This window comes from Salmo salar, chromosome ssa27 (genome assembly GCF_905237065.1).
Source record: "Salmo salar chromosome ssa27, Ssal_v3.1, whole genome shotgun sequence".
In the NCBI taxonomy this organism is placed as follows: Eukaryota; Metazoa; Chordata; class Actinopteri; order Salmoniformes; family Salmonidae; genus Salmo; species Salmo salar.
The window spans coordinates 37,416,078-37,441,500 of NC_059468.1; the positions used below are offsets into that span (position 1 = coordinate 37,416,078).

The 25,423-nt window shown below is 43.3% G+C and overlaps 1 protein-coding gene across 11 annotated transcripts in view; it reads right to left on the reverse strand.

The window, feature by feature from the left end:
• The window catches only part of LOC106589039 (protein 4.1), a 154,346-nt gene that overhangs the window by 87,013 nt on the left and 41,910 nt on the right, over positions 1 to 25,423 (reverse strand). The window contains exon 1 of one of the 11 annotated variants that reach the window (XM_045709464.1): positions 20,905 to 21,090. The exons of the other annotated variants lie outside the window; for them this stretch is intronic. The gene's annotated coding sequence lies outside the window, so the exon portion shown is untranslated. Of the gene's footprint in view, positions 1 to 20,904; positions 21,091 to 25,423 lie in introns of those variants that run through there. 11 annotated transcript variants of the gene reach the window in all.

Consider the following 25,423-nt stretch of genomic DNA (forward strand, 5'->3'; position numbering starts at 1 on the left):
TGGAGACAGTATGGGGACATCATGGGGACATCATGGGAACATCACGGAGACATCATGGAAACATCACGGAGACATCATGGAAACAGTATGGAGACATCATGGGAACATCATGGGAACAGCATGGGAACATCATGGGAACATCATGGAGACATCATGGAGACATCATGGAACCAGTATGGAGACATCATGGGAACATCATGGGAACATCATGGGAACATCATGGGAACATCATGGAGACATCATGGAGACATCATGGAACCAGTATGGAGACATCATGGGAACATCATGGGAACATCATGGCGACATCATGGGAAAAGCATGGGGACAGTATGGAGACATCATGGGAACATCATGGGAACAGTATGGGGACATCATGGAGACATCATGGCGACATCATGGGAAAAGCATGGGGACAGTATGGAGACATCATGGGAACATCATGGGGACATCATGGAGACATCATGGGGACAGCATAGGAACATCATGGAGACATCATGGAGACATCATGGAGACATCATGGGAACAGTATGGGGACAGTATGGGGACAGCATGGGAACAAAATGGAGAGATAGTGGCTGGTCACTCATCCTCCTCTATGGAGAAACCTTCCCACTACTACCAGCCATTTTTGTGTTAATAAGCAACATTATATTTCTATATTTTAGTGGTATTTTATATATTCTAGCTATAATCTATTGCATAAAGATGTTATAAACATAGAATTAGTTATTAAAATACTAGAATGGTCTAAAGGTCAGCCATTTTTGGTCAGGCAGTTGGTCAACCATGATTTGCCAGTGCTGTTATAAAATATTGTGTTAAACAATGAATGTGAATAATTTCTCTCTACTGTGTCATGACGTTGGCCTCTTTTGGTACAGGGAGGACAGTTGACCCCCTCCCTTTTGCACCACCACCCAACCTACCTTCCCCCCAACCCAGGGACCCATACAGGACCAGGCGTCATTTGACAAGCCTGTTCAAGGGTCACTATAAAACCCTCCCTGATTTACATTTCTTCAGACCAGGCCTCCACTCCATGGCCAATAGGTTTTACCATCCAATTCCTCTGCTGAAAGTGAACTACACCACGTGGTTAACTTTTAGACTATCGAGACCGACAGAATAAGAACAAGTCTTTGATATTAATTATTAGTCTGCAGCTAAGTAAATTATATCATCGAACGCGAAGACCAACGAAACATCCATTCTATGACGACATTAATGAATGTCGCTCTGAAAGATCCATTCTAACCGAGAGAGAGAGAGAGAGAGAGAGAGAGAGAGAGAACACGGAGAAAACTCCCCAACAGAACCGAACTCTCCAACAAGAATCAGAACGACACACTGAGCGTAAATATATATTGATTGCAATTGTTCCCGAATGAGTGAGCCTTCAATTGTCAATTGTTAATATTAATGAACTCTGTAGGTGTGCATTCTCAGCTGACCGTTTATGACCCGTTGTCTAACAGACCAGCCATGCCTGTTAGCCATTAGCGCACATTACTATACCAATCCTTTGTGACGATAATTACTGTTTGTATGTTTTCTGTTAATTACTTAGTGTAGTAAATAAATGATTTTAAGACAATTGATGTATGGATGATTTTAGTAAAGACTGGGTTTGTGCAGATACAACAATTTACGACGTTTGGAATGAGACTGGACTCGAGGTAAAATACACCATTTAAACCAGAAGATAATCGGCCTATACTATAATAGAATATAATATTATAGTACAGGAAAGTTATATTAGGAAAATTATAGCTTTGTAATCTGAATATTCTCCTTGGTGCCCCGATCTCCTAGTTAATTACAATTAAACGATTAATCAAGTTAATCGCGTGATAATAATTACAGGGAGCTAATTGATAAACATGTCTTCAGTTTAATGGTACCGCCAAAGACACGACAACTGTATGTGTGTCAGCTAGTTAGCCAGCCAGTTTTAAAGGATTGATTCCATATTTTATTTTTATTAAATTGCCAATATGCTAACATTCCATTCAAAATATGCAGTGAATCCACAGCCATACACTGGCTGAAATCCGTCGATGATAGGACTTAGACAAGTTGTAAATGCAACAAGTGCTGATATTGTATCATATAATAACACTCACAGCTTTCCAAGAAAACTCATTCTGAGACATTAATGGTTTGTTTACATATATTTTAGAGGCTATTTATACAGAAAATGTGTTTAAAACTTGTATAAACTGCATTCATAATTGTATCACAATGTTTTAGGTTGACTATAATTCTATTTACACTATTTCTGATACAGTTGAAGTCAGAAGTTTACATACACCTTAGCCAACTACATTTAAACTCAGTTTTTCACAATTTCTGACATTTAATCCGAGTAAAGATTCCCTGTCTTAGGTCAGTTAGGATCACCACTTTATTTTAAGAATGTGAAATGTCAGAATAATAGCAGAGAGAATGATTTATTTCAGCTTTTATTTCTTTCATCACATTCCAAGAGGGTCAGAAGTTTACATACACTCAACTAGTATTTGGTAGCATTGCCTTTAAATGGTTTAATTTGGATTAAACATTTCGGGTAGCCTTCCACAAGCTTCCCACAATAAAGTGGGTGAATTTTGGCCCATTCCTCCTGACAGAGCTGGTGTAACCGAGTCAGGTTTGTAGGCCTCCTTGCTCACACACGCTTTTTCAGTTCTGCCCACAAATGTTCTATAGGATTGAGGTCAGGGCTTTGTGATGGCCACTCTAACACATTGACTTTGTTGTCCTTAAGCCATTTTTGCCACAACTTTGGAAGTATGCTTGGGGGTCATTGTCCATTTGGAAGACCCATTTGCGACCAAGCTATAACTTCCTGACTGATGTCTTGAGATGTTGCTTCAATATATCCACATACTTTTCTTTCCTCATGATGCCATCTATTTTGTGAAGTGCACCAGTCCCTCCTGCAGCAAAGCACCCCCACAACATGATGTTGCCACCCCTGTGCTTCACGGTTGGGATGGTGTTCTTTGGCTTGCAAGCCTCCCCCTTTTTCCTCCAAACATAACGATGGTCATTATGGCCAAACAGTTCTATTTTTGTTTCATCAGACCAGAGGACATTTCTCCAAAAAGTACAATCTTTATCCCCATGTGCAGTTGCAAACCGTAGTCTGGCTTTTATGTAGCAGTTTTGGAGCAGTGGCTTCTTCCTTGCTGAGTGGCCTTTCAGGTTATGTCGATATAGGACTCATTTTACTGTGGATATAGATACTTTGTACCGGTTTCCTCCAGCATCTTCACAAGGTCCTTTGCTGTTGTTCTGGGATTGATTTGCACTTTTTGCACCAAAGTACGTTAATCTCTAGGAGACAGAACGCGTCTCCTTCCTGAGGGGTATGATGGCTGCGTGGTCCCATGGTGTTTATACTTGCGTACTATTGTTTGTACAGATGAACGTGGTACCTTCAAGTGTTTGTAAATTGCTCCCAAGGATGAACCAGACTTGTGGAGGTCTAAAAAAATGTCTGAGGTCTTGGCTGATTTCTTTTGATTTTCCCATGATGTCATGCAAAGAGGCACTGAGTTTGAAGGTAGGCCTTGAAATACATCCACAGGTACACCTCCAATTGACTCAAATGATGTCAATTAGCCTATCAGAAGCTTCTAAAGCCATGACATAATTTTCTGGAATTTCTAAGCTGTTTAAAGGCACAGTCAAGTTAGCGTATGTAAACTTCTGACCCACTGGAATTGTGATACAATGAATTATAAATGAAATAATCTGTCTGTAAACAATTGTTGGGAAAATGACTTGTGTCATGCACAAAGTAGATGTCCTAACCGACTTGCCAAAACTATAGTTTGTTAACAAGAAATTTGTGGAGTAGTTGAAAAAAGGGTTTTAATGACTCCAACCTAAGTGTATGTAAACTTCCTACTTCAACTGTACATCACATGCATTACTTTTATTTCCCTTCATCAGTACAAGCAGGAAATGCATCACCTATGCCTCATTCATTACAACTAGGCTGGTTTTGGATTTCTCCCTGACCAATATGGCTGCTATTTCCACCCCACTATGGAACTTTGAGGGATTATGACATAGCAGCTCTAGTAATTTAATAGGATCTCTATGGTTAGAAGTCTGGTAATCCTTCTCAACTGAAGACCAATCCTGACCACTACCACCAGGCCTATTAGTGTTAAATCTATTGCATAGAGAGGATGTGATTAATCATAAAATACACCATCGTTACTTTTCCCAGCCCTGCCGAGGAGCCCAGCCCAGTCCAGCCGAGGAACCCAGCACAGCCCTGCCGAGGAGCCCAGCCCAGTCCAGCCGAGGAACCCAGCACAGCCCTGCCGAGGAGCCCAGCCCAGTCCAGCCGAGGAACCCAGCACAGCCCTGCCGAGGAGCCCAGCCCAGTCCAGCCGAGGAACCCAGCACAGCCCTGCCGAGGAGCCCAGCCCAGTCCAGCTGAGGAACCCAGCCCAGCCATGCTGTACCCAGTCTGATAGTAGTAATGAGGAATTCATCTAGTTGCTGCCCTGAGGAGGGGGCCAAATCTGACAGAAAATAACAGCAGCACACAACTAGCCCAGTCCAAGATCTGCGCTGGCTTACCAATGTATGACCATAATATTTGGCAAGACAGCACAGACAGATCTGGGACCAGGCTAGCAAATAACCTTCAGTGTTTTGCTTTCTCTTGGATCTCTCCTGATAATCTAGTCACAGTGTGTGTCTACTATTTATTCAGACCAGGAGGTTCTACTCAAAGTACAGTAGGTACAGGTCAGAACAGTAGAGGACCGACACAGAGGAACACAAGGGCCCTTCAACAACTCTTAATACAGCGTGTGAGGCTCTAGAGTTCAGAGAGCAGTGAGTTGACTTTATCAAACGCTCATTTGGAGCTCTCAGTGGACCGAGGAGACCTCAGGTATGTGTCCCAAATGGAACCCTATTCACTATATAGTACACTACTTCTGACCAGGGCCCATAGACACATCCCAGGTCTACCGTTAAGCCTCTCTCTGCTCTAAGTCTCCTCCACTCTCAGCTGCTCAGCAGTTAGTTGAGCCATAATTACCATAATCAAATAATCATCTGAATTCTAGTCTTTAAACAGTGACTCACTGCTCAGCCCTGCTATGCCCTGCTCTGCCCAGCTCAGCCCAGCTCTGCCCTGCTCAGCCCTCCCCAGCCCAGCTCTGCCCAGCTCAGCCCAGCTCAGCCCTGCTCTGCCCAGCTCAGCCCTGCTCAGCCCTCCCCAGCCCTGCTCTGCCCTGCTCAGCCCTGCTCAGCCCCGCAGCTCCAAAGCCCAGGTCAGCCCCGCAGCTCCAAAGCCCAGGTCAGCCCCGCAGCTCCCCAGCCCTGCTCAGCCCTGCAGCTCCCCAGCCCTGCTCAGCCCTGCAGAGCACAGGGAATAGGGTGAAACTAACCAAGTACAGTGGCAAGAAAAAGTATGTGAACCCTTTCGAATTACCTGGATTTCTGCATAAATTGGTCATCAAATTTGATCTGATCTTCATCTTAGTCACAACAATAGACAAACACAGTGTGCTTAAACTAATAACACACAAATTATTGCATTTTTCTTGTCTATATTGAATACATCATTTAAACATTCACAGTGTAGGTAGAAAAAAGTATGTGAACCCCTAGGCTAATGACTTCTCCAAAAGCTAATTGGAGTCAGTAGTCAGCTAACCTGGAGTCCAATCAATGAGACGAGATTGGAGATGTTGGTTAGAGCTGCCCTATGAAAAGCACTCAAATAATTTGCGTTTGCTATTCACAAGAAGCATTGCCTGATGTGAACCAGGCCTCGAACAAAAGAGATCAGAGGACCTAAGATTAAGAATTGTTGACTTGCATAAAACTAGAAAGGGTTACAAAAGTATCTCTAAAAGCCTTGACGTTCATCCGTCCACGTTAAGACGAATTGTCTATAAATGGAGAAAGTTCAGCACTGTTGCTACTTTCATAAAGAAAAACCCTTGAATGAGTAGGTGTGTCCAAACTTTTGACTGGTACTGTGTATATATATTTTTTATGGCACGCGAGACATCCTGTCTGATTCACGCCTGTCTCAGTGGACGAATCCATTGAAGAGGCTGCAGGGATGATACACCAGTAGTACATTTACCATTAATTCCCATAACTTATCATCTACAATGTTTGTTTGGTTACGGTCATTTCTGTTAATGCATTCAATATAAAAAATTATTACAGTCTTTTACCGTTCTCATTGTCGGAGTGGACACCTTGTTTACGGACCACACAACCTTAGCTACACTTGTGAGGAACAAGTTTTGTTTTATTTCATTCCACTTAGGAGTTCTCAATTTATTCATTGTCGATTGTCTGTAGCTCTCCTGTCAATGTTGAGTAAGGACGTGCACCTGATTATACATAGAAGTAGGCCTATAGGCTACCAGGCCTATAAATACGTCCATTTGGGGGATCTGATAGTATTTCTGATTGTCTTAACTCACCACCACAGTGGAACTTCTCAAAGAAATGTTTTCTTCACCTCAAACAGCAAATAAACAAAATATGTTTTCACATCTATTGAGAATGACAATAGGTCCTCAATGTAACCTCTTTGAAAAATCTTTCTAGATCTCTTAAAAAAAAAAAAAACATTTTTAAAAACACTCAGCTCAGCGTGAAAGGGGGAAAAAATGTCATGCTCTGATCCAGTGGAAACGTCATAAAATAGGCCTAACTGATTACTTCTTATCCCTTGTGCAAATAGCCTAAAGCTGTGTCTGTCCAGAGCTCACTGGAGCGGGAAACTGTGACGGATACAATGTTTCAAATTTGCAGAAGCTTCAGACTGAACACTTCAGTTGATACAACGTTTCAAGTTCCTTGCAGACAAGCCTTGCATAGCCAATGTGATATTTATTTTTAAATCAGGATATTTTCTACCTGCAGGCTGCAATGTTTTTATTTGTTGGCTTTTTTTGATTAACCACATGATAATGATTTTGAGATAAGAAGACTTTATTATAAATTAAATGAAACTGTTCCACAAAAAAATTGCATATAAAATGAATCACAGTGTGCTTAAAGCATCAGACAAGCTCAGTAGTCTACATATAGATTATTTATATAGGGAAAAATACACATTTTCGATTGGACGAAAGAACAAGACAACTCTAGGTTGACCAATAATTTGTAAATGTAAATTTGAGTATTTTGTCTGTAATGTCTTTTTCGTTATGTGTCAGACCCCAGTAAGACTAGCTGTCGCCATTGGCGTCGGCCAATGGGCATCCTAATAAATCAAATCCAGCACTCTGGCAAATCTTACCCTATTCCCTTTAAAGTGCCCTATTTTCTTTTTACCAGGGCATGATAGGGTAGTGCTCTATGTAGGGAACAGAGTGCCATTTGGTACGCAGGCTATTTCTCTGAAATCCTGGCTTTGTTTTCATGACCTGACCCGTAACACCACTCTACTGATTACTGTTTCCCCTGACCAGTAACACCACTCTACTGACGACTGTTTCCCCTGACCAGTAACACCACTCTACTGACGACTGTTTCCCCTGACCAGTAACACCACTCTACTGATTACTGTTTCCCCTGACCAGTAACACCACTCTACTGACGACTGTTTCCCCTGACCAGTAACACCACTCTACTGACGACTGTTTCCCCTGACCAGTAACACCACTCTACTGATTACTGTTTCCCCTGACCAGTAACACCACTCTACTGACGACTGTTTCCCCTGACCAGTAACACCACTCTACTGACGACTGTTTCCCCTGACCAGTAACACCACTCTACTGACTACTGTTTCCCCCTGACCAGTAACACCACTCTACTGATTACTGTTTCCCCCTGACCAGTAACACCACTCTACTGATTACTGTTTCCCCTGACCAGTAACACCACTCTACTGACGACTGTTTCCCCTGACCAGTAACACACCACTCTACTGACTACTGTTTCCCCTGACCAGTAACACCACTCTACTGACTAGTGTTTCCCCCTGACCAGTAACACCACTCTACTGACGACTGTTTCCCCTGACCAGTAACACCACTCTACTGACTACTGTTTCCCCCTGACCAGTAACACCACTCTACTGATTACTGTTTCCCCTGACCAGTAACACCACTCTACTGACGACTGTTTCCCCTGACCAGTAACACCACTCTACTGACTACTGTTTCCCCTGACCAGTAACACCACTCTACTGACTACTGTTTCCCCCTGACCAGTAACTACTGACTACTTTTTCCCCTGACCAGTAACACCACTCTACTGACTACTGTTTCCCCCTGACCAGTAACACCACTCTACTGACTACTGTTTCCCCTGACCAGTAACACCACTCTACTGACGACTGTTTCCCCTGACCAGTAACACCACTCTACTGACTACTTTTTCCCCTGACCAGTAACACCACTCTACTGACTACTGTTTCCCCCTGACCAGTAACACCACTCTACTGACTACTGTTTCCCCCTGACCAGTAACACCACTCTACTGACTACTGTTTCCCCTGACCAGTAACACCACTCTACTGACGACTGTTTCCCCTGACCAGTAACACCACTCTACTGACTACTTTTTCCCCTGACCAGTAACACCACTCTACAGACTACTGTTTCCCCCTGACCAGTAACACCACTCTACTGACTACTGTTTCCCCTGACCAGTAACACCACTCTACTGATTACTGTTTCCCCTGACCAGTAACACCACTCTACTGACTACTGTTTCCCCCTGACCAGTAACACCACTCTACTGACTACTGTTTCCCCTGACCAGTAACACCACTCTACTGACTACTGTTTCCCCTGACCAGTAACACCACTCTACTGACGACTGTTTCCCCCTGACCAGTAACACCACTCTACTGATTACTGTTTCCCCTGACCAGTAACACCACTCTACTGACTACTTTTTCCCCTGACCAGTAACACCACTCTACTGACTACTGTTTCCCCTGACCAGTAACACCACTCTACTGACTACTGTTTCCCCCTGACCAGTAACACCACTCTACTGACTACTGTTTCCCCTGACCAGTAACACCACTCTACTGACTACTTTTTCCCCTGACCAGTAACACCACTCTACTGACTACTGTTTCGCCCTGACCAGTAACACCACTCTACTGACTACTGTTTCCCCTGACCAGTAACACCACTCTAATGACGACTGTTTCCCCTGACCAGTAACACCACTCTACTGACGACTGTTTCCCCCTGACCAGTAACACCACTCTACTGATTACTGTTTCCCCTGACCAGTAACACCACTCTACTGACTACTGTTTCCCCCTGACCAGTAACACCACTCTACTGATTACTGTTTCCCCTGACCAGTAACACCACTCTACTGACGACTGTTTCCCCCTGACCAGTAACACCACTCTACTGATTACTGTTTCCCCTGACCAGTAACACCACTCTACTGACTACTGTTTCCCCTGACCAGTAACACCACTCTACTGACTACTGTTTCCCCTGACCAGTAACACCACTCTACTGACTACTGTTTCCCCCTGACCAGTAACACCACTCTACTGACTACTGTTTCCCCTGACCAGTAACACCACTCTACTGACGACTGTTTCCCCCTGACCAGTAACACCACTCTACTGACGACTGTTTCCCCTGACCAGTAACACCACTCTACTGACGACTGTTTCCCCCTGACCAGTAACACCACTCTACTGACGACTGTTTCCCCCTGACCAGTAACACCACTCTACTGACTACTGTTTCCCCCTGACCAGTAACACCACTCTACTGACGACTGTTTCCCCCTGACCAGTAACACCACTCTACTGACTACTGTTTCCCCCTGACCAGTAACACCACTCTACTGACTAGTGTTTCCCCCTGACCAGTAACACCACTCTACTGACTACTGTTTCCCCCTGACCAGTAACACCACTCTACTGATTACTGTTTCCCCTGACCAGTAACACCACTCTACTGACGACTGTTTCCCCTGACCAGTAACACCACTCTACTGACTACTGTTTCCCCTGACCAGTAACACCACTCTACTGACTACTGTTTCCCCCTGACCAGTAACACCACTCTACTGACTAGTGTTTCCCCCTGACCAGTAACACCACTCTACTGACTACTGTTTCCCCCTGACCAGTAACACCACTCTACTGACTACTGTTTCCCCCTGACCAGTAACACCACTCTACTGACTAGTGTTTCCCCTGACCAGTAACACCACTCTACTGACTACTGTTTCCCCCTGACCAGTAACACCACTCTACTGACTACTGTTTCCCCCTGACCAGTAACACCACTCTACTGACGACTGTTTCCCCTGACCAGTAACACCACTCTACTGACTACTGTTTCCCCTGACCAGTAACACCACTCTACTGACTACTGTTTCCCCCTGACCAGTAACACCACTCTACTGATTACTGTTTCCCCTGACCAGTAACACCACTCTACTGACTACTGTTTCCCCTGACCAGTAACACCACTCTACTGACTACTGTTTCCCCTGACCAGTAACACCACTCTACTGACTACTGTTTCCCCCTGACCAGTAACACCACTCTACTGACTAGTGTTTCCCCTGACCAGTAACACCACTCTACTGACTACTTTTTCCCCTGACCAGTAACACCACTCTACTGACGACTGTTTCCCCCTGACCAGTAACACCACTCTACTGACTACTGCTAATCCACCCTTCAAATCTCACTCTCTCCCTCTTTCCATATCTCTCTCCCCCTCCCTCTCTTAAATAAAGATTACATGATTTATTCCCACGCATTCCCACCATTCTGTCCCCCACGGTATCCAATTGAAACAGCATGCTGCTGTTTCAATTGAGAAAGAGGTCTGTAAATAGAGAAGAGGTCTTTAAACAGAGAAGAGGTCTGTAAATAGAGAAGAGGTCTTTAAACAGGAGGGAATTGCTTTTGTTTTAATACACGCTGTGTGTGTTTGATTAGTATCATAGTTTGGGGAGAATTATTTCAACAAAGTTTTCCCGATACAAGCAGTACCTCTGCGGGTGCTGCGAGTTCTGCTTACAAGGCAATGTTTTGGAAGTCAGCTGGCAGTGTGGGAGAGAGACAGAGACAGAAAGAGAGAGAGAGATCCATGTGATGAGAGAGGAATCACAGGTTGCAGCCCCCCAGGAAGTGAGAGAAGGGAAGAGCTGATGCCAAGTGGCGGTGCTGCATGAAGCTGGTAAAACTGGCAGAACAGTAGATAAGGGGGAACTGCTGATATGAACTGCTGAATCGGCAGAAACCAGACAGGAAGCGTGGGCTCTGTCTCCAGTGCTCCAGGTGTAGAGAGGCGCTCTGGAGGTGATTAAACCACGACTGCATCCCAAATGGGACCCTATATACTGCCCTAAAGACCCTGGTCATAAGTTGTACACTACATAGGGAATAAGGTCAAAAGTAGTGCACTACATAGGGTACATGAGGAATAGGGTGCCATTTGGGACACAGCCTACTGCTTCCTTCCCTCAGACAGGGATTTACAGTTCCCAGCTGTGCAGAGGGCATATGTGATGAAACACACACTAAACAAAACACATCCCTAGTCCTTTGATTGAGCACGGGTGATTGAATACACACACACACACACACACACACACACACACAGCAAAACTGCAAAATAACACCTTGTACATTGTTGTATAAAAACAATGTTTCTCTCTCTTGGTCCTCTCTCTCAACTGAGCCCACACCTACAACTGAGTATGTGAAGAGAGACATAAAAACACTCAAATGCATTTAGGATAAAACATATATAGACTAAAGCAAATCTACATGTCTAAATGCTCGGTAGCTTGTCGCTGGGTGCTGAAAGTCAGCTTAAGGGTTGAAAGCGGCTTTAACATTAATCGGCCCCTGAGTGGGATTAGAGCTGGATCTCTCTCAGTGTACTGATGTGGAGGGCAGATAGATGTCTCTGTGTACTGATGAGGAGGACAGATAGATGTCTCTGTGTACTGATGAGGGCAGATAGATGTCTCTGTGTACTGATGAGGAGGGCAGATAGATGTCTCTGTGTACTGATGAGGAGGGCAGATGGATCTCTCTCTGTGTACTGATGTGGAGGGCAGATGGATCTCTCTCTGTGTACTGATGAGGAGGGCAGATGGATCTCTCTCTGTGTACTGATGTGGAGGGCAGATGGATCTCTCTCTGTGTACTGATGAGGAGGGCAGATGGATCTCTCTCTGTGTACTGGTGAGGAGGGCAGATGGATCTCTCTCAGTGTACTGATGTGGAGGGCAGATGGATATCTCTGTGTACTGATGAGGAGGGCAGATGGATCTCTCTCAGTGTACTGTTGTGGAGGGCAGATGGATCTCTCTCAGTGTACTGATGTGGAGGGCAGATGGATCTCTCTCTGTGTACTGATGTGGAGGGCAGATGGATATCTCTGTGTACTGATGTGGAGGGCAGATGGAGCTCTCTCTGTGTACTGATGTGGAGGGCAGATGGATCTCTCTCTGTGTACTGATGTGGAGGGCAGATGGATCTCTCTCTGTGTACTGGTGAGGAGGGCAGATGGATATCTCTGTGTACTGATGTGGAGGGCAGATGGATCTCTCTCAGTGTACTGATGTGGAGGGCAGATGGATATCTCTCAGTGTACTGGTGAGGAGGGCAGATGGATATCTCTGTGTACTGATGTGGAGGGCAGATGGATCTCTCTCTGTGTACTGATGAGGAGGGCAGATGGATATCTCTCAGTGTACTGATGTGGAGGGCAGATGGATATCTCTCTGTGTACTGATGTGGAGGGCAGATGGATATCTCTGTGTACTGATGAGGAGGGCAGATGGATCTCTCTCTGTGTACTAATGAGGAGGGCAGATGGATCTCTCTCAGTGTACTGATGTGGAGGGCAGATGGATCTCTCTCTGTGTACTGATGTGGAGGGAAGATGGATCTCTCTCTGTGTACTGATGTGGAGGGCAGATGGATCTCTCTCTGTGTACTGGTGAGGAGGGCAGATGGATATCTCTGTGTACTGATGTGGAGGGCAGATGGATATCTCTCAGTGTACTGATGTGGAGGGCAGATGGATATCTCTCAGTGTACTGATGTGGAGGGCAGATGGATATCTCTCAGTGTACTGATGTGGAGGGCAGATGGATCTCTCTCAGTGTACTGATGTGGAGGGCAGATGGATATCTCTCAGTGTATTGATGTGGAGGGCAGATGGATCTCTCTCAGTGTACTGGTGAGGAGGGCAGATGGATATCTCTGTGTACTGATGTGGAGGGCAGATGGATCTCTCTCTGTGTACTGATGAGGAGGGCAGATGGATATCTCTGTGTACTGATGTGGAGGGCAGATGGATCTCTCTCAGTGTACTGAGGTGGAGGGCAGATGGATCTCTCTTTGTGTGCTAATGAGGAGGGCTGCTGGATCGGTCACTCTGGTTCCTCAACTATCCCTTCCTTCCTTCCTCCCTCTCTCCATCCCTCCCTGCCTCTCCTCTCTCCCTTCCTCCTTTACACGCCCCGCCATAAGCCACCATCTATCTATCAGTCACCCTGGCCTTCCACTCCCTCTCTCCCTCCCTCTCTATCACCCTTCATCCCACCCTCACGCCCTGCCTCTCGTCTCTCCCTCCCTCCTCTGCGTGCCCTGGCCCATCACACTGTCTATCCTCCCTCTATCCCTCCCTGCCTCTCCTCTACACACCCTGGCCTTCCACTCCCTCCCCCCATCTCTCCCTCCCTTTCTATCACCCTTCATCCCACCCTTCCTCCCTCCCTCACGCCCTGCCTCTCCTCTCTCCCTCCCTCCTCTGCGTGCCCCGGCCCATGACACCATCTATCCTCCCTCTATCCCTCCCTGCCTCTCCTCTACACACCCTGGCCTTCCACTCCCTCCCCCATCTCTCCCTCCCTTTCTATCACCCTTCATCCCACCCTTCCTCCCTCCCCTCACGCCCTGCCTCTCCTCTCTCCCTCCCTCCTCTGCGTGCCCCGGCCCATGACACCATCTATCCTCCCTCTATCCCTCCCTGCCTCTCCTCTACACACCCTATCCTTCCACTTCCTTCCTTCCTCCCTCCCTTCTTCCCTCTCTCCTTGCCTCCCTCTATCCTTCATCTCTCCATCTCTCCATCTCTCCCTCTCTTCCTCCCTGTGACCCAGAATTGAAGTGTTCGCCTTAGTGTTACTAGGCAAGATTTTGCAAGAACCAACCAAAACATGGTGACTGGTGGTGAACCAACCAAAACATGGTGACTGGTGATAAACCAACCAAAACATGGTGACTGGTGATAAACCAACCAAAACATGGTGACTGGTGATAAACCAACCAAAACATGGTGACTGGTGATAAACCAACCAAAACATGGTGACTGGTGATAAACCAACCAAAACATGGTGACTGGTGATAAACCAACCAAAACATGGTGACTGGTGATAAACCAACCAAAACATGGTGACTGGTGATAAACCAACCAAAACATGGTGACTGGTGGTGAACCAACCAAAACATGGTGACTGGTGATAAACCAACCAAAACATGGTGACTGGTGATAAACCAACCAAAACATGGTGACTGGTGATAAACCAACCAAAACATGGTGACTGGTGATAAACCAACCAAAACATGGTGACTGGTGATAAACCAACCAAAACATGGTGACTGGTGATAAACCAACCAAAACATGGTGACTGGTGATAAACCAACCAAAACATGGTGACTGGTGGTGAACCAACCAAAACATGGTGACTGGTGGTGAACCAACCAAAACATGGTGACTGGTGATAAACCAACCAAAACATGGTGACTGGTGATAAACCAACCAAAACATGGTGACTGGTGGTGAACCAACCAAAACATGGTGACTGGTGGTGAACCAACCAAAACATGGTGACTGGTGATAAACCAACCAAAACATGGTGACTGGTGATAAACCAACCAAAACATGGTGACTGGTGATAAACCAACCAAAACATGGTGACTGGTGGTGAACCAACCAAAACATGGTGACTGGTGATAAACCAACCAAAACATGGTGACTGGTGGTGAACCAACCAAAACATGGTGACTGGTGATAAACCAACCAAAACATGGTGACTGGTGATAAACCAACCAAAACATGGTGACTGGTGATAAACCAACCAAAACATGGTGACTGGTGGTGAACCAACCAAAACATGGTGACTGGTGATAAACCAACCAAAACATGGTGACTGGTGGTGAACCAACCAAAACATGGTGACTGGTGATAAACCAACCAAAACATGGTGACTGGTGATAAACCAACCAAAACATGGTGACTGGTGATAAACCAACCAAAACATGGTGACTGGTGATAAACCAACCAAAACATGGTGACTGGTGATAAACCAACCAAAACATGGTGACTGGTGGTGAACCAACCAAAACATGGTGACTGGTGATAAACCAACCAAAACATGGTGACTGGTGGTGAACCAACCAAAACATGGTGACTGGTGGTAAACCAACCAAAACATGGTGACTGGTGATAAACCAACCAAAACATGGTGACTGGTGATAAACCAACCAAAACATGGTGACTGGTGATAAACCAACCAAAACATGGTGACTGGTGGTGAACCAACCAAAACATGGTGACTGGTGATAAACCAACCAAAACATGGTGACTGGTGATAAACCAACCAAAACATGGTGACTGGTGATAAACCAACCAAAACATGGTGACTGGTGATAAACCAACCAAAACATGGTGACTGGTGATAAACCAACCAAAACATGGTGACTGGTGATAAACCAACCAAAACATGGTGACTGGTGATAAACCAACCAAAACATGGTGACTGGTGGTGAACCAACCAAAACATGGTGACTGGTGATGAACCAACCAAAACATGGTGACTGGTGGTGAACCAACCAAAACATGGTGACTGGTGATAAACCAACCAAAACATGGTGACTGGTGATAAACCAACCAAAACATGGTGACTGGTGATAAACCAACCAAAACATGGTGACTGGTGATAAACCAACCAAAACATGGTGACTGGTGATAAACCAACCAAAACATGGTGACTGGTGGTGAACCAACCAAAACATGGTGACTGGTGATAAACCAACCAAAACATGGTGACTGGTGGTGAACCAACCAAAACATGGTGACTGGTGATAAACCAACCAAAACATGGTGACTGGTGATAAAACAACCAAAACATGGTGACTGGTGATAAACCAACCAAAACATGGTGACTGGTGGTGAACCAACCAAAACATGGTGACTGGTGATAAACCAACCAAAACATGGTGACTGGTGATAAACCAACCAAAACATGGTGACTGGTGATAAACCAACCAAAACATGGTGACTGGTGATAAACCAACCAAAACATGGTGACTGGTGATAAACCAACCAAAACATGGTGACTGGTGATAAACCAACCAAAACATGGTGACTGGTGATAAACCAACCAAAACATGGTGACTGGTGGTGAACCAACCAAAACATGGTGACTGGTGATGAACCAACCAAAACATGGTGACTGGTGGTGAACCAACCAAAACATGGTGACTGGTGATAAACCAACCAAAACATGGTGACTGGTGATAAACCAACCAAAACATGGTGACTGGTGATAAACCAACCAAAACATGGTGACTGGTGATAAACCAACCAAAACATGGTGACTGGTGATAAACCAACCAAAACATGGTGACTGGTGGTGAACCAACCAAAACATGGTGACTGGTGATAAACCAACCAAAACATGGTGACTGGTGGTGAACCAACCAAAACATGGTGACTGGTGATAAACCAACCAAAACATGGTGACTGGTGATAAAACAACCAAAACATGGTGACTGGTGATAAACCAACCAAAACATGGTGACTGGTGGTGAACCAACCAAAACATTCTAAATCTGCATCCCAAATCGCACCCTATTCCCTATAATATAGTGCATTACTTTTGACCAGGGCTCATAGGGAAACCCATAGAAATAGGGTGCCATTGTACTACAGTATGTAGGGAATAGGGTGCCATTGTACTACAGTATGTAGGGAATAGGGTGCCATTGTATTACAGTATGTAGGGAATAGGGTGCCATTGTACTACAGTATGTAGGGAATAGGGTGCCATTGTATTACAGTATGTAGGGAAAAGGGTGCCATTGTACTACAGTATGTAGGGAATAGGGTGCCATTGTACTACAGTATGTTGGGAAGAGGGTGCCATTGTACTACAGTATGTAGGGAATAGGGTGCCATTGTACTACAGTATGTAGGGAATAGGGTGCCATTGTACTACAGTATGTAGGGAATATGGTGCCATTGTACTACAGTATGTAGGGAATAGGGTGCCATTGTACTACAGTATGTTGGGAAGAGGGTGCCATTTGGGATGCCTACAAGTTCAGTTTAACAGCTTCTCCATACTAATGTCACCCACGCACCGGGACACGATGTCGGGAGAGAGTTTTCTGCTAGTGAGGAATGTCACATCCATAAGCAGTAAAACATGTCCCAGTATGATAGGCCGAGCTAGAGCGTCTGCTACCCCTGGGATACGTTTGGGTTCATAACACATGATATGCATCCCAAATAGAACCCTATTCCCTATGTAGGTAATAGAGTGCCATTTGGGACTCAAGCCATGCACACTGTTCTTTCATCTGTCAATGAAACTGACACCTTGAGAGGCCGACACTGTGAATCAGACATAAAAATATCTACAGTACCAGTCAAAAGTTGGCACACCTACTCATTCAAGGGTTTTACTTTATTTTTACTATTTTCTACATTGTAGAATAATAGTGAAGACATCAACACTATGAAATAACACATATGGAATCATGTAGTAACCAAAAAAGTATTAACCTCTCATGGGTAGGGGGCAGTATTTTCACGGCTGGATGAAAAACGTACCCAAATTAAACTGCCTACTACTCGGGCCCAGAAACTAGAATATGCATATTATTAGTAGATTTGGATAGAAACCACTCTGAAGTTTCTAAAACTGTTTGAATGATGTCTGTGAGTATAACAGAACTCATATGACAGGCAAAAACCTGAGAATAATCCAACCAGGAAGTGGGAAATTTGAGACTTGTAGTCTTTCAAACCATTGCCTATGGAAACTACAGTGTCTGTGGGGTCATTTTGCACTTCTTAAGACTTCCACTAGATGTCAACAGTCTTTAGAAAGTTGTTTGAGGCTTCTATGGTGAATTTTGAGCCGGTTCAAGCAGTGGACTGTCTGAGGTCATGTAGTTACTTCATGCGCGTTCACGCATGGCTAGCATTTTTTACTTTTCTTCTGTAATGAATACACTATTGTCCGGTTGGAATATGATCAATTATTTATGTTAAAAACACCCTAAGGATTGATTGTAAACATCGTTTGACATGTTTCTACAAACGATAATGGAACTTTTGAGCTTTTCGTCTATTGATTTGCGCTCCCGCATCGTGCCTTTGGAATAGTGTTCTGGACGCGCCAACAAAATGGAGGTATTTGGACATAAATGATGGACTTTATCGAACAAATGAACATTTCTTGTGGAAGTGGGAGTCCTGCGAGTGCATTCCGCCGAGGATCAGCAAAGGTAAGTAAAGATTTATAACACTAATTTAGAGTTTTGTTGATACCATGACTTGGCGGGTAGCTGTATAGCTTGCATTGATAGCTGAGCTCTGTACTCAGAATATTGAACAATGTGCTTTCTCCGTAAAGTTATTTTGAAATCTGACACAGCGGCTGCATTAAGAAGTAGTGTATCTATAATTCTTTAAATGATTGTTATATATTTTGTCAACGTTTACGATGAGTATTTCTGTAAATTAATGTGCACATTCACCGGAAGTTTTGGGAGGCAAACATTTCCTAAACATCACACGCCAATGTAAAATGCTGTTTTTGGATATAAATATGAACTTGATCGAACAAAACATACATGTATTGTGTAACATGATGTCCTATGAGTGTCATCTGATGAAGATCGTCAAAGGTTAGTGCTTCATTTTAGCTGTATTTCTGGTTTTTGTGACGCCTCTCCTTGCTAGGAAAATGGCTGTGGCTTTTCTTGATTAGGTGGTGTCCTAACATAATCTAATGTTTTGCTTTCGCTGTAAAGCCTTTTTGAAATCGGACAATGTGGTTGCATTAAGGAGAAGTGTATCTTTAAAATGGTGTAAAATAGTTGTATGTTTCAGAAATTTGAATGATGAGATTTTGGTTGTTTTGAATTTGCCGCCCTGCTATTTCACTGGCTGTTGGGAGTGTGTCCCGCAGGTGGGACGGTCACATCCCACATACCCAAGACAGGTTATTAAACAAATCAAAATATATTTTAGATTTTAGATTCTTCAAAGTAGCCACACTTTTCCTTGATGACAGCTTTGCACACTCTTGACATTCTCTTAACCAGCACAAACCGTCATTCTGTTACCAAACTTTGAATCTGCATTGATCTTCAGGTAAATGTGTTTTTGTAAAAATGTTCAGTTGAAATTGTTTAAAGTAGTCCTTGTGCATAGAGTTGTATGGTTTGTTTAACTTTGCAATCATTGGTTTTTGTTTGACATACATTTTAAAGTAAAAAATCTGAGACTCAGCATCATTCTGTTACTGTGGAATTGCTCTACACTAGTGTCTAGTTACATCACTCACACACTAGAAAGCAGATGTGTGTGTTTGCAAGGAGGAGCACTTGTCTCTTGGACAATGAGAAATGCAGTGTTTCCTATAAGATAATACTACTCCTACCGTTGCTACATTACATTCCAGGTGATTTAATTGTACAGTGAAACAGACAAATGAAATTGTGTTAAAATATGAATAGACTTAATAGCACGTCTCTCTGGTGTTGGCTAAGCGGGGCTTGTTTTGTTCCTCTTAATACGGGTAGACTCAGGATTTGGATGCTGATAAATCAGAACACTTTTATGGTCTCTCTATGGTTAGAGCGTTGGGCCAGTAACCCGAAAGGTTGCTAGATCGAATCCCCGAGCTGACAAGGTAAAAATCTGTTGTTCTGCCCCTGAACAAGGCAGTTAACCCACTGTTCCCCGGGCGCCGAAGACGTGGATGTCGATTAAGGCAGCCCCCCGCACCTCTCTGATTCAGAGGGATTGTGTTAAATGTGGAAGACACATTTCAGTTGGTTGTACAACTGACTAGGTATCCCCCTTTCCCTTTGCTCCATTGTAACAGGAACTAGGCCTATTCAATGTCTAATAAATACATTAGTCAAAGAAAGCTATAAAAAGCTTCAGTGAAACGTTATTAAAAGAGAGTTGAAGACAAAGGAAACAAACGGGAAAAGAAGGAGTTGGGAGATCTAATTATTTGTGTTAAATTGAGCCTACAAATTAGCCAAGAAGAAAATCTATGATATGTTTTAGCCTTTGATTATACAAAAAAAATGCATATGAACCTGAGAATATCTTTATCAACTCAGGTAGTATATTTGTTTTGATTTGACATTGAGTATAATAACATTGCGGAGGTACATTCATATCGATGTTATTGGATTGCTATAGTCGCCTTTACTTTATCCGAATGGCTACATTTGTATAATTATTTAACATTTGTATCAGTGAAAACATTACACATTTATTACACTGTTTCCTATGTGTGAATTACCCTCAAATCAGCAGCCCTATTCTAGATGATTCTAACTCTCGTTGTGAGCCGCAAAAATTATTTGGGGTATATTTTAACGCTTTTGATCAATGAAACGGGTAAACAAAACATGTTTCGGTTAGAATGCAACGTTCTTTAGGAAATTAAATTCGAGTATTCGAGGCTTATCGATAATAAACGGTATGCAGGTGTTTAAAGGGTCTGTCTGAAAATGAGGCCGAAGGTGAAAAAATTGTCAACAGATTTCTTTCCTCGCGAGCATCGCATCACACAATACATAATCCATCGCTAGTGTTCAAGGTTTCACATTGCACTTACCTTTTTCTCTCTATTTCATGAAAAGAAACAAATACTCCTCAATGAAAATAAACGGCTGGTTGTCTACTCTTTTCGCGCAATGGATAAATAGAGTCGCAATTCCATGTGTGTTATTATCCGGGCTATCTTTTTTTTTTTAAACGTGTTTAGGTTCTAGTAAAAAGGAGGGGGTTCCGTATGCAATGAGGTAAGTGTATTTATAGCAGTGGCCAATGGGCAACGGGCAGGGACCAGCCTAATCTAATCATTGTGTTCGAGGCTTGTGTTCGATGGCAAGCGCCAAGGCTGCACCATTATAACCAAGGATATATAAAATCTCTTCATTTGCATATAAAATCAATGTATCTATTTCCAGGAGTAAATTGAACTATAACTTAGATATTAATTTAAATTCGATTAAATACAAGTTTAGGGAATTAACCAGAATCAATTCAATGTCAGACATTTACATGTTTATAACATAATTGCTAAAAGAGCGATTGTTCAAGCCCCCCGAGCCGATCTACAACCTGAGGCGATGATAGAACTGGTCTGGAATAACTCGAGAAACCGCACACATGCCAAAGAGCAGCGTACACATTGGAATAGAATAAAACTCGTTCCCATTGTCTCAACAACTGATTTTTCCACCATTACAAAAAGGATGTGGTGAATCAGTCTCTCACAGACCGTCCCTGCACCTTTCATCCATCACACGTAATAAATAATGAGTAACATCCTTTTAAAGGACGGAGACAGCTACAAAAAAAAGGCATTCTAACTCGGTGGAAGGTTTGCTAAAGCTAAATCACCAGAATGCTTGTAGTGCTCTTCTTCCAGTTCTACAAATCAGGAGCGTAGGCACAGCTGGGCCTGGGTGGGCCCAATCAGATTTTTCATGCTCCACTTGTCAGCATTCCAAACAGGAGATTATTTGTATTTTTACCTAAACACATTAGGCCTACATGACTTTGGTAGGAACTCACCAGAACTGAGTACCGGCACCTCAAATGCAGTGGTCTAAGGCACTGCATCTCAGTGCAAGAGGTGTCACTACAGTCCCTGGTTTGAATCCAGGCTGAATCACTTCCGGCTGTGATTGGGGGTCCCATAGGGTAGTGCACAATTGGTTTGGGGTAGGCAGTCATCGTAAATAAGAATTTGTTCCTAACTGACTTGCCTCGTTAAATAAAAATAGCATCAATCCAGGGGGCTCTAACAGTTCTCACTGTTAGTCTCTTAACAGGTGCATGCTTTTGTCACGTCTACTCCCGCTCCCACTCTCTGGCGCTCAACGTCACTGGTTAACTAACCACCGGTCCACTAACCACCAGTCCTGGCAACCCATTTTCACGCACACCTGGTAACCCTCATTACCTACACCTGCGTCTCATCATCAGTCACACCTGGACTTCATTACCCCCTTGATTACTCACCCTTTATAGAGTACTCTTCTGTTAATAGTCGTCAAGTAGTATTGTTTATGTTTTCATGTCATACGATTCTCTTGTTTGTATCGTTCCATGTTCATTATTATTAAACTCACTAACTGCACTTGTTTCCTGCCTCCCTGCGCCTACATTACAGCTTTTCAACAATTGTCATGAATAATTGCATAAATACTTCCAGTGCTGCATCTGGATTCAATTCCTCATACACATCACACCAACAAAATAATCCGGAAAACATTTTGTATGATTTCTTATGAATTACTTTCGGCTCAACCTTTGGCAATTTGTCTTTCCTTGTTATTGCCACAATGTTATGGTCACTACAGCCAATGGAAACTGATACTGCTTTGGAGCAAAGCTCTGCAGCATCTGATAAGATATGATCAGTACAATTGGTATGGACTCTAGTTGGTTGAGTGATAACCTGGGTCATTTTACGGGCATTAGTCACAGAAGCTACCTCTTGAGAGGACAGCTAGTTGCTAACCAGTCAATGTTCTGTTAACATCACACACATTATCAAGCATTGTACACACATTTCGCAAATAATGACTGTTAGCTCTTGATGGTCAATAGCAGCAGGCTTTAGATTTGAGTTTATTTATTTGTGTTTATTTTATTTTTACAGGGACAGTGCACATTAATCAACGTTTCAGTAAAAGTGCCGGTTTTAGCCAGCCGGCTAATTTTCAACCGCAGTCCCTGGGCAGGTTATTAGATGAGGCAGGTGAACTTGCAACTACAATACTTCAACAATATTTGACATGGGATCCTCTAAGCTTTACAGGAATATGGCTCTGAACATATTCAGCAACACCTCCCCCATAGGCATTCCTGTCTGTTCTGTAGATGTTACACACTCTGTGGAAAGGGTTCTACATGGAACCCAAAAGGGTTCTACCTGGAACCTAAAAGGGTTCTTCAAAGGTTTCTCCTATGGGGACAGCCGAAGAACCCTTTTAGGTTCCAGATAGCACCTTTTTTTCTAAGAGTGTAGCCCTCTATTGCTACTGCTGTATCATCAAAGTAATTATCTAAGTGAGTTTCAGAGATGGCCAGTATATGAATGTTATCCGATGTTAGCAAGTTATTGATTTCCTTAACCTTATTTCTAAGGCTACATATATTAATATGGGTTATTCTTAGACCGCTGTTCTAGTCTATGTAAGCTATGGCCTGTTATTATCTGTATTATCATACTGTCAGGCTATAATTTACGTTTCCTTTGATGCAGCGTGTAACCTAATGTAAATCTGATCTACTTTGATTGGCCTCCGTGCCAGTGACTAATACTAGACACGCCTGGCCACGTTGGACCCCACCTCAGGCCAATGATGTGTCTTTGGAAAGTCGACATTCTAACAGTCTAATAAATACATTTCATATATGCCATTGGAAGAATTATCATTTGGCTGTGTTTGTGAAGGTAACATTAGAATATGAAAGAAAATGTATTTCAAAGAACACAATAGCATTTTCAATTAGTTCATGTTACAGTTATATGTACAAAGGAAAAAACACTAAATAAACACCATCACAAAGATAATTCATTATTCATTTGTTAAGGGCAGGTCTTAAGGAATGAATTCATGAATTTAAGAAAATGCATTTCAAAAGAACAGAATTAAATATTTGGAATTTAAATGTATTACTGTGTTGTGAGCGCACGTGGGGAACGCATGTAAATAGGAGTAATTCCCCCCCAAAAAGTGATATTTTGAAATAGAGCTCAATGGGTAATTTCTGAGAGTTGTTTGACAAGGATAGGTGATTTGGAAACTGCAGAATCTGCTCTTTCTGATACAATATAGACATCAAAACATCTTACCTGCTTGTGAGTCCGTAAGAGAATTTGCAAAAGTCACTTTTTGTTTCCCTGCCTGTGTCAATTCCAAGCTTTGCTGTTCATCAGATTATTCATATAAAATGTAACAATTTATAATATTCTCACCCATCAGACTATTGTCAATTTAATATTGTCTTTAGGCTAACTCCATTATTATGTGTGAAATGAGTTTCGATATAGTTTAGGTGTAGTTTAGATGGGCTATCAACAGCTGCACAGGCCTGAGACCTGCACATTATTACTGTTATTACTGTTATATCAGGGCATTATGTCCTAGTCTCATAATCTATAGGCCTATGGTTTATTAGGTGATTGGGAGTCCCATAGGGCAGCGCACAATTGGCCCAGGGTCGTCCGGGTTTGGCCGGTGTAGGCCGTCATTGTAAATAATAATTCGTTCTTAACTGACTTGCCTACTTAAATAAAGGTTAAATAAAGGTTAAATAGAGGTTAAATAGAGGATAAATAAGGGTTAAATTAAGGTTAAATAAAGGTTAAATAAATAATAATAATAATAATGATGATGATGATGATGGTGTCGGTCCATGTGAGTCCATGTTAAATGCAAGTCATGGATTTACGTAGGCCTACAAAACTATTTGCTCTGTAATGTGAAAATCACATGTTAATTGGTTTGTTGTGTGAGATCGATTACAGTAGGGTAGACTTTGTTTTAATGATAATTTTATGATCGTTTTATAATAATTCTATGATGATTTGAGTGCCTAAATTTTGGCCCACCTAAATGTTTGCTGGCCCTGCCTTCTGCCTATGCCACTGCTACAAACTGTTAGAAATAAAAACACAAGAGATAAATTCCACAGAGATTTGCACACAGTTGGGGGGGGGGGGGTCTGGATTCGGTCTCTGAGGGCACAGTGCGGTTGTAATTGGCATATCTAAGCCACTTTGAGCCAAGTACTCTGGGGGGGGATAGACAGTCCCAAACACAATGGTCACTAGGCTACTATGGATCAGTTTCTGTGTGCTCAGCCGTCCTCATTCAGCTCTGCTGTGCTAACTCAGGGTCACAGCTACTGTAATATAGGATGGAAATCTCACAAAGCATAGACTCCAAAACACGCTTTCGGAGTGAAGTTTCCCCTAGGTACAGATCTAGAATCAGCTTCTCCAACCAACCCCCCCACCGCCAATTCTAACCTTAAACATTAGTGGGGGAAATGCGACACTGACCCAAGATCAGCATACAGGGGCAACTTCACCGTATTCTTGGCACCCATTT